The sequence below is a fragment of the Lactuca serriola genome, chromosome 4 (assembly GCF_051521515.1).
Source record: "Lactuca serriola cultivar US96UC23 chromosome 4, Lser_US96UC23_V15, whole genome shotgun sequence".
Classification (NCBI taxonomy): Eukaryota; Viridiplantae; Streptophyta; class Magnoliopsida; order Asterales; family Asteraceae; genus Lactuca; species Lactuca serriola.
Window position 1 is genome coordinate 75,201,896 of NC_136411.1, and position 9,723 is coordinate 75,211,618.

Sequence of the window (9,723 nt, forward strand, 5' to 3'; positions counted from 1 at the left end):
CCACATTCACAATATTCGCTGACTTAGAAAGATCAACAGTGAGGGATGAACATCAACATGTTTGTGGTTTCCATGCACAATGAAGTCATCGATTGTTCTTTTGACTTTCTGATTAGGTTTTTTATTTACGTTATTGGTATTTGAGCTTACTATAACCAAAGAGTATTGGGGTCATGCAACTTATACCATATCTAATAATAGAAGCAACCCATTATTAATGAAAATCGAAAATCGGTAATAGCAGTGGTATAGAGGTGATGGTTCCCAGTCACATATCTCTGGTTCGTGCTCAATTTCTCCATTGCTCTATCCCTCTCTCAAAACATCAAACAATTTCTCAATTTCTCTTAGGTTTCTGTCTTCCATATTTGTTTTCATCTGTGACTCCTTGATCGCCTCCTTCTCTCCTCAACGTTTCAATTACCTTCATCTCTTTCCGTCTCCTTCCATCTCAGCCTTGTCTTCACAAAATCGATGAAAGAACTAGGGATTTGAACTACACCTTAAAAATTGTTTAGAGAGATCCAACGACTCTTCTCACTTACAACACAGGAGATTAAGGGTTCTGCGACTCATTAATAGCGTCCTTATATTCTCTCCATTCCATCTGTCACCCTCCTTCGATGTCTCCTTCCATCTCTTCCCTTCTACTTCTCCCGTAGACTTTCTCAAAAGTAACATTAAAGGTATTTGATTTAATTTTTTGATTTTGATTCTTCACTAATTGTAAAATTTGTTTCCATCAAATTTGATGCAGATTTCAAATTTGATATGGATAACCTTTCGTCTCATCCCACGCCAGTCTTAGAATGTTATGGAGTGATTTTTATTTCTCATTCATCAGGTAAGATCTCTTTCTTATTTGGAGTATATTTATTTTCCTCTATCATTTGAAGGTTATGTGACTTTGCTTTAACATTCATTTATTTTAGTATGAACCAAAATATTGCTTCTCCAATTTGGTATTTATAAATTTTAGCGGATTTAAATGCTTTTTATAAATAATTGAAATATTGAATCTGCTGAGTTCTTCTCGTTTTCTGTTTAGTTAAAATTTTGGTTTTATTCCTCAAGATGATTTCATTCCAGTTGCCAAATGATGTGTTCTCTTCTCACTCTTTTTGGCTTCCTATAGTGTTTTCTTAACTATTTTCTGCCAAAATAAAATTTGTTGCATTTGTGCAAGTATGACAAATCCTTTAAAACATAAGGTGAAGTGAAACGGTTTGGAATGCCCAAGTGGTTTTCATATTTTGATCAATCTTGATCAAGTTAGATAGCTATTAGTCATATCATCAATTTCCTGCAAGTTTTGCATTCTGTGAGTACATTTCATGTTACATTTTATGAAAAGTGTAATATGTTGGATTAGGTGTCTAAGCTCATAACTATAATTGGTATAAACTTGAATTGATAGTAGCACAGTCCTTCTGGGTTGCCCTCAAACCTACCAATTGCACATGATGGTTTTGGAAAAAGAGGTTGATTTATTATTTGATTACTAAATTGGAATAAATAATTTATTAATATATTGTGAGAATAATATATTAATTAGAAATAGTAATAATTAACTAATAATTAATCAGAAATTAATTGGAATTAATTTTGGGATTAATGGAATTAATTAAAGGTGCAAGGACTTAAGTGCAATTATTAAATAATTGAGCAAGAGGCTCCAGAACCTTCCACCATGAGGGTGGACGGTTTTGGAGGGCTATTAGAGCTCTAGAATTATCCATGGAGGATAATTAGGAAGCTAGATAATTACCAAAACAAGATAATGTTATTATATTGGTTTGGGACTTATCTAGGGTTTCCTTGTTACACTATATAAGGGACCTAACCCCTTTGATTTTTGGCCATCTCTTCTTGAGCATGCATACACCAAAATATATCTCCTTCCTCCTCTCTCCTCAACATCCTTCTTTCTAGCTTGGGTGTGAACCATCAGAGGCATGACAATTTTGGTGTTTGCTTCCATAAAAACAACAAAAAATTTATGTAACCCTTCTTTAGTATTTTCAAAAATACCTAGGGATCTTAAGGCTCTTGTTTTGATTTTCATAGATATAGGTTCAATAGAGAAAACATAGATCATGTTTTAGGTTACATGCACACTTAAGAGTTTTAAGTTTATTTGGTGTTAGGATCGCTACTAGCCCAACCATGCTAACATAAAAAAACAATGAGTTCCATTTTCTAAAACCAATTGGTGATAGAAGGGATTAATCATTGCCTTCTATGCTAGCATATAGTTTCTCTTTTTACCAATGTGAGATTGGGTTTGCATCCCAACAATCCTCCCCTCAAACCCAAGTTCCGCCCTTGGCCTCCCCTTCAACGATTGATCATCAAATCCAATCATTTTTCATAGCGTCGATGCTCGCAGAACACGCTCACCTAACCAGGACCATCAAGAAGACTTTCAATACAATGCTTTAGGATCAACTTTGTTGGACCGGGAATTAATGGGAATTGCATTACGTACGCCGACCACATCATTCAGACTACGACCGTAGCTCTGATACCACTTGTTAGGAAGTAAAGCGGATAAATAGCAAAACTATAATCACACAAGACACAATACTTACGTGGTTCGATCAAGGTGACCTACATCTACGGGCAAGAGGGGGGTATTATGAGCTCGCAAATAGAGGCTACAAGTAAAATTACATAGAGATTCACCTATCACTCTAGAATGCAAGATACAAAATGACCTAGCATACCTACCTATTTATACTTGAGGGATCATACTTAAAACCATAATGGGCTAAGCCCATTGGCCCATAGGCCCGTGAATGGAGGAAACCAATCATATTCCGCCATGCAACATCTTCTAGAACATTCTTAAGCATCACAAAGAACCTCATACCATACTTGGCTCATCAAGGACCAAGATGGTCCAACTTGTACCATGATGGCGCAACAAGTGTATGGATGGCGCAACATACTTCAAGTGTGGCACAAGAACAACAAGATTGGAGCAACAACACCACCTTGGCGCAACAAGAACATACATGGCACAACAAGGCCAACATGGCGCAAGAGTATACCTCATGGCTCAACAGAAGTACCTCATGGCGCAAGAGGGAGCATAATGGCGCAAGAAGGAATGCCCTTGGCGCAACAACATCCTTTTTGGCCCATCCCTTTAAAATATGGCGCAACAAGGTTCCATTATTTCTCCATATTAATCCCAAGTGATCCAAACCTCTTCCAGATGCTCCAAACCCCCTTTTGTATGATCCGTTCCTTTGGCACTTGATCCCTTCCTTTATCAGGCGATCCATTCCTTTCTCAGATGATCCGTTCCTTTGTAACATGCTACATGAACCCCAAGTGCTCCATTGAGTTCCAAATGCTCCACAAACATGATCCAAGTGCTTCCTGAACATGATCCAAATGCTCTAGTCACATTTAACAGTTATTGTTAAGAAGTAAAGCAGATAACTAGCAAAACTATAAGCACACAAGACATAGTATTTTCGTGGTTCGGTCAAGATGACCTAAGTCCACGAGTAGGAGGTGAGTATTGTTTTATTTCAGAGCTCTCAAACAGAGATTACAAGTACAATTACACAAAGATTCTCCTATCACTCTAGAATTCAAGATACAAAATGACCTAATATGCATCCCTATTTATACTTGAGGGATCATACCTAAAACCCTAATGTACTAAGCCCATTGGCCCATGAACGGAGGCAGCCAATCATATTCCGCCATGCAGCATCTTCTGGAACATTCTTGAGCATCATAGAGGACTTCATAGCATACTTGGCTCATCAAGGACCAATATGGTCCAACTTGCTCTGTGATGGCGCAACAAGTGTATGGATGGCGCAACAGCCTTTAAGTATGGCACAAGAACATCAAGATTGGAGCAACAACACCACCTTGGCGCAACAGGAACATACATGGAACAACAAGGCCATATATATACTTCAAGTCTCAACAGAAATACCTCATGGTGTAAGAGGGAGCATAATGGCGCAAGAAGGAATGCCCTTGGCACAAAAACATCCTTCTTGGACCATCCCTTCAACATATGGTGCAACAAGGTTCCCTTGTTGCTCCATATCACTCCCAAGTGCTCCAAATCTCTTCCAGGTGCTCCAAACCCCCTTCTTTGTGATCCGTTCCTTTGGAACTTGATCCATTCCTTTGTCAGACGATCCATTCCTTTCTCAGATGATCCGCTCCTTTGTCACATGCTTCATGAACCCCAAGTGCTCCGTTCAGTTCCGAGTGCTCCAAATGGTCCATGAACATGATCCAAATGCTCCATGAACATGATCCAAATGCTCGAGTCACATTTAACAATTCTTGTTCGAAAGTAAAGCGGATAAGCAGCAAAACTATAAGCACACAAGACACAATATTTACGTGGTTCGGTCAAGGTGACCTATGCCCACGGATGGGAGGGGAGTAATTTTTTTTATTTTAGAGCTCTCAAACAGAGGTTACAAGTACAATTACAAAGAGATTCGCCTATCACTATAGAATTCAAGATACAAAATGACCTAGAATGCATCTCTATTTATACTTTTAGGATCAGACCAAAAACCTAATGGGTCAAGCCTATTGGCCCATAGGACCGTGAATGGAGGAAACCAATCATATTCCGCCATGCAACCAATCATATTCCGGCTTGACTTGCTCTCCCTTCCTGCCATTCATCCCTAAAGATAGCTACCTCCTACGAACATCAACCAATTCCAAGCAAAGCTTGAACTTCTCAATGGGAATGACTTTGTCAACAGATCTGTTGGGTTGACCTTGGTATCAGTCTTCAGTATTGAAACCTTGTCTCCTTCCAGAATATCCTGAATGAAATTTAGCCTGACATCAATGTGCTCTGTCTTCTCATGACACACACGGTTCTTTACAAGACTCAAAGCACTTTGACTGTCACAATAGAAGACAGACTTCTCCACCTATAGACCAAGACTCTGTATAAGTCCTTGCAACCAGATCTCCTCCTTTATTCCTTCCGTCATGGACATGTACTCGGATTCAGCTATGGACAAAGAAACAGTATCTTGTAACGTTGACTTCCAACTTATGGCACATCCGAATAAAGTGAATATGTAGCACGTTCGTGACCTGCCGTACAACAAGTCACCACCATAACTAGAGTTAGCATATACCCCCAAGTTACTCTTCATATTTGCTCCATACACCAGGAAAACATTCATTGTTCCCTTCAAGTATCGCAAGATCCACTTTACAACTTCCCAATGAGTCTTCCATAGATTACTCATGAACCTGCTAACCACACTAACTGCATGAGCTAAATCAGGTCTGGTACAGACCATGGCATATATGAGACTTCCAACAGCACCTGAGTATGGAACCCTGCTTATGAACTTCTTTTCTTTATTAGTAGTGGGTATAGTGTTTGGGCCAAGTTTAAAGTAAGACACTAAAGGAGTTCCAACAGGCTTGGACTGATCACAATTGAAGGATTGCAAAATTTTCTCAATGTAATTCTATTGAGAAATACACAACCGCCCTACAGTTTTGTCCCTTTGAATCTCCATCCCCAATATCTTCTTTGCTGCTCCCAAATCCTTCATCTCAAACTCATTATTCAAGGTCGCCTTCAAGTCATTTATTCCATCCATGTCTTTAGGTACGATGAGCATATCATCAACATATAGCAATAGATGTATGTAGGAATCTGGTGAAAATTCCTTTAAGTAGACACATTTATCAAACTGGTTTTGAGTGTAGCCATTCAAGATCATGAATGAATCAAATCTCTTGTACCATTGCCTTGGAAACTGAATTAAATTATATAGACTCGACGAGTTGGATAATCCAACTCGACGAGTAGGGGAGGGTTTCCCATTGTTGATTCCTGTGTGGACTCAGCGAGTCTAGGAGATGACTCGACGAGTCAGTTAGGGTTTCCCCGACCATTGGACGACGCATGAACTCGACAAGTTGTCTGGAAACTCGGCGAGTCAGCTAGGGTTTTCAGGGTTCAGAGAGAGTTCTGAAGGACTTGGCGAGTCGACACCTGCACTCGACGAGTTGAGTCAACATAGACCGTTGACCTTGAATGTTGACTTTGACTTTGACCAAGGGTTGACCGGTTTGACTTCTGAGGGCATTTTGATAATTTGGAAACTTATGGAATGGACCATTTGCGGTTATATATGTGGTGTTTGGAGTTGTCTCGGGAGGAGTCGACTATATCATTCCTAGCTACTTGCGAGGTGAGTTATCCTTACTATACTCAAGGGTCTAAGGCACCAAGGCCGACCTTTTTGGATTGTTATCCTGATATGTTATGCTAGTATGATCTGTTAGATCGGTATCCTGGTAGATAGGATGGTATTGTGCTATTATGATATATTAGATCAGTATCCTTATAGATAGGATGTTAGTATGCTGTTATGATCCGTTAGATCGGTTTGTTTGTTTATGGATTGTTATGTGATTATCTGATATATGTGCACATGTATGATTAGTGGTTGAGGCTTATCTGCTTTGTGCGAGAGCTAACAGACCTGGGCATTCCAACCCACTGATTGTAGGCCGTGAGTATTCCATCCCGAGGATGATTGGACTCGTAGTATGTGGGCATTCCAACCCGATGGTTATGGGATTGGGGTATTCCATACCGAGGATGACTGGACCCATAGTATAATGGCATTCCAGCCTGTTGGTTGAGGGTCTGGGGTATTCCAACCCGATGGTTGATTGAACCCATAGTATATTGGCATTCCAACCTGTTGGTTGAGGGCATGGGGTATTCCAACCCGATGGTTGATTGAACCCATAGTATCGTGGCATTCCAAACTGTTGGCTGAGGGCCTGGGGTATTCCAACCCGATGGTTGGTTGGACCCATAGTATGTTGTTTGTTATTGTATGTGTATTGTTGTGAGTATGGGTATTTTGAGGTTAACTCACTAAGCCTTCGAGCTTACATTTATCGATTATTGTTTCAGGTGCTTCAGATGACCATGGAAAGGCGAAGGCCTGATCGTGCACCTCCTCATGATTTATGATTTGATTTCTGGGAAAACTCTGATATGAAACTATTTTGAAAACATTTTGTAATAACTAATGGCTTTTGGATATTTGAAATAGTTTTAAATGGGAATGAATTATATGGTTGTTACATACTAGGCATGATGAATTGTATAGAGTTTATAAAAGACGAGTATATGTGGTATGTATGTATAGTATAAAGCACTCACTTTTATAATGAGGTATGTCTCAAGAAATGTTCATGTATAAATATACAAGCATAGTTTGGATCCTTGAAATACTACAAAGTTTATGACATACAACATTACATAAAATCATTGGCTTGGTAGTAAAATGGCATATGTTATTTTTATTAGTTGTATAATTTTAACAACATAACATATATAGATATTGAGATTTAAAACTAGTTTATGTGTTCACAAGATATAAATGTCAAACCGATATTTTAAAAACTAGTTATAGTTTTTACATAAAATAATAATATTTTATGTGTATTTTTGCATTAACTAGCACAAGTAAGCACATGTATTCTCCCCCGAGAGCATATAAAAGAGGGGCCGTAACACTCACCTTAACGTGTGATTGTTGATTTGTTTCGAGAATTTGAAACAAGAAACCAAAATGTGTCACTTCTAAAACGAACCGTCGGGACTAATTTAGTTACCTAATTAACCAAAGGGGAAATTTTTTGTATAAATTAATAAGTGTGGCTTGTTTTGTAATTTAACCAACTATAGGGCCAATTTAATAAATTAAATAAATGGAATTGGACCAAATTTGTAGGATAATACTAAGGGATGCACTGTTTTAAACATTTAGAATAAAAGTTTGGGATTTAGTGTTGGATTAGTGTTTATGTCCATAAGTATTTTGGTATGTACTTGACCCGATGGTGCATGGTCCTTTTGGTTTGCCTTCACCAAAGCAACTTGATAGGATGAATTATGGGGAGACAGGATTAATTATGATTTATTAATATATTATGAGAATAATATAATAAAGGAGAAATCATATTGTTTAATATTAGTCAAGAATTAATAAGAATTAATTTTGTGGCTAAAAGACATTAATTAAATAAAGGGGACTAGTACTATCAATTGTGTGATAGTTGGATATTGGGCTAATGGACTTCATATTATAGGAGTGGACGAAATCTATGGGGAAACCCATTAGAAATCGTCCAAGGCCTCTAAGGAGGGAGTCCACGGGCTGCTTAGGGCCTAAGCAGTCAAATTAGGGTTTCTTGTTAGATAACCCTAATAGCCTCGCTATTTAAGGACCCCTAGGGCACCAAAAACGTGGCTAAGAGTTTCCTTAGGGTTTCTAGACGTTTTTAAGTGCCTCTCCTCTTCTCCTTCTTCATCCTCTTGCTCTTGGTGTTTGTGATCCATTAGAGGAGTGACACTTGTGACTCTAAGCTTTCTGAAGCCATTACAAGGAGGATTTGAGATTCTCCTTCTTCATCCTCTTGCTCTTGGTGTTTGTGAGCCATTAGAGGAGTGACACTTGTGACTCTAAGCTTTCTGAAGCCATTACAAGGAGGATTTGAGATTGTTATTGCTACATAACAATCAAGGTAAGATCTAAACCCTATTCTTATGTTAATATCGATTTTCATATGCTAGATCTAGGGTTTAAAGTCTTAGATGAATTCATGTACAATAGAGAAACCTAGATCCAAGCATTAGGGTTTGCATGAGCACATAGGATGTTCTTATGGCTAAAAATCATCAATGGTATCAGAGCCATGATTGGTTTCTATTGTATTGATGCTTAGTGTTTCATCCTTAATTGCAAAGTCGAGTTTTTGGCCATTTGCCTGACAAACTCGTCGAGTCCCAATGTGGACTCGTCGAGTAGGAAGAACTCGGCAAGTCCATATGGTGACTCAGCGAGTCTACCAGTCAAACAGACAGATTTTCGGATTTTTTGCCGATTTTGACTTACGATAATTGTCATAATTGCTTCAAATTAGTAAAATACGAATTTTATTGATTCCTTATTATTATCTTTGTCAAAATAAAAGATTTTTATCATCTAATTAGATAATTGTTACCTTATTTGATAAATGTTAAATTATTTGAATTATTTGGTCAATTATCTTACATGAAATTGGATTAGGTCAAAACTAGATAATCACCAATTAATTGTTTAATTGCCTTATTTGTTTTTGATATAGATAGCTTTGAAAACTTTCAAAACTTGCCCTCAAGTTTTGGAATTTAAATTTTTATTAAAAAGTTTAATTTTGAAATATTTAAATTCTAAACCCTAATGATTTGAAATGTTTCAAAACTTGCCCTCAAGTTTTGGAATTTAAATTTTAATTAAAAGTTAAATTTTAAAATGTTCAATTCTAAAACCATATTTTGAAAAAGTTCAAATTGCACCCTTATGGTTTTATAAAATTAATTAAGTGTATAATTAAAAGAGAGTTAATAAATTCATAGTGATATGGTTTGCATTTAATTAAATTAAAAGTGTAATTTATTAAATTAAACCACCTAGTATTTTAAAAGTGTAAAATACACTCTTATACTATATATAACATTAAAAGTCTAATATTATATATGTATAACTTAAACTGCTAGTGTTACCGTTAGTAGGCCTCATTCTCGAAACCGATCTATAAGGGGTATAAGGTTATGGCCTATAAAATGGCCGTTTAATGGGTGTCCACTTTCACCCACCGCTTCCTTGATTGGTGGAGGGTCGTTAGCTA

At 37.5% G+C, this 9,723-nt stretch overlaps 1 long non-coding RNA gene across 1 annotated transcript; it reads left to right on the forward strand.

Annotated features, from left to right (window-relative positions):
- Positions 1–755: 755 nt before the first annotated feature.
- On the forward strand, positions 756–7,272 carry LOC145100203 (uncharacterized). Its single transcript, XR_013704887.1, has 2 exons — positions 756–844; positions 6,959–7,272. It is a non-coding gene; the product is annotated as an uncharacterized LOC145100203 (long non-coding RNA).
- The last annotated feature ends 2,451 nt before the right edge of the window (positions 7,273–9,723 follow it).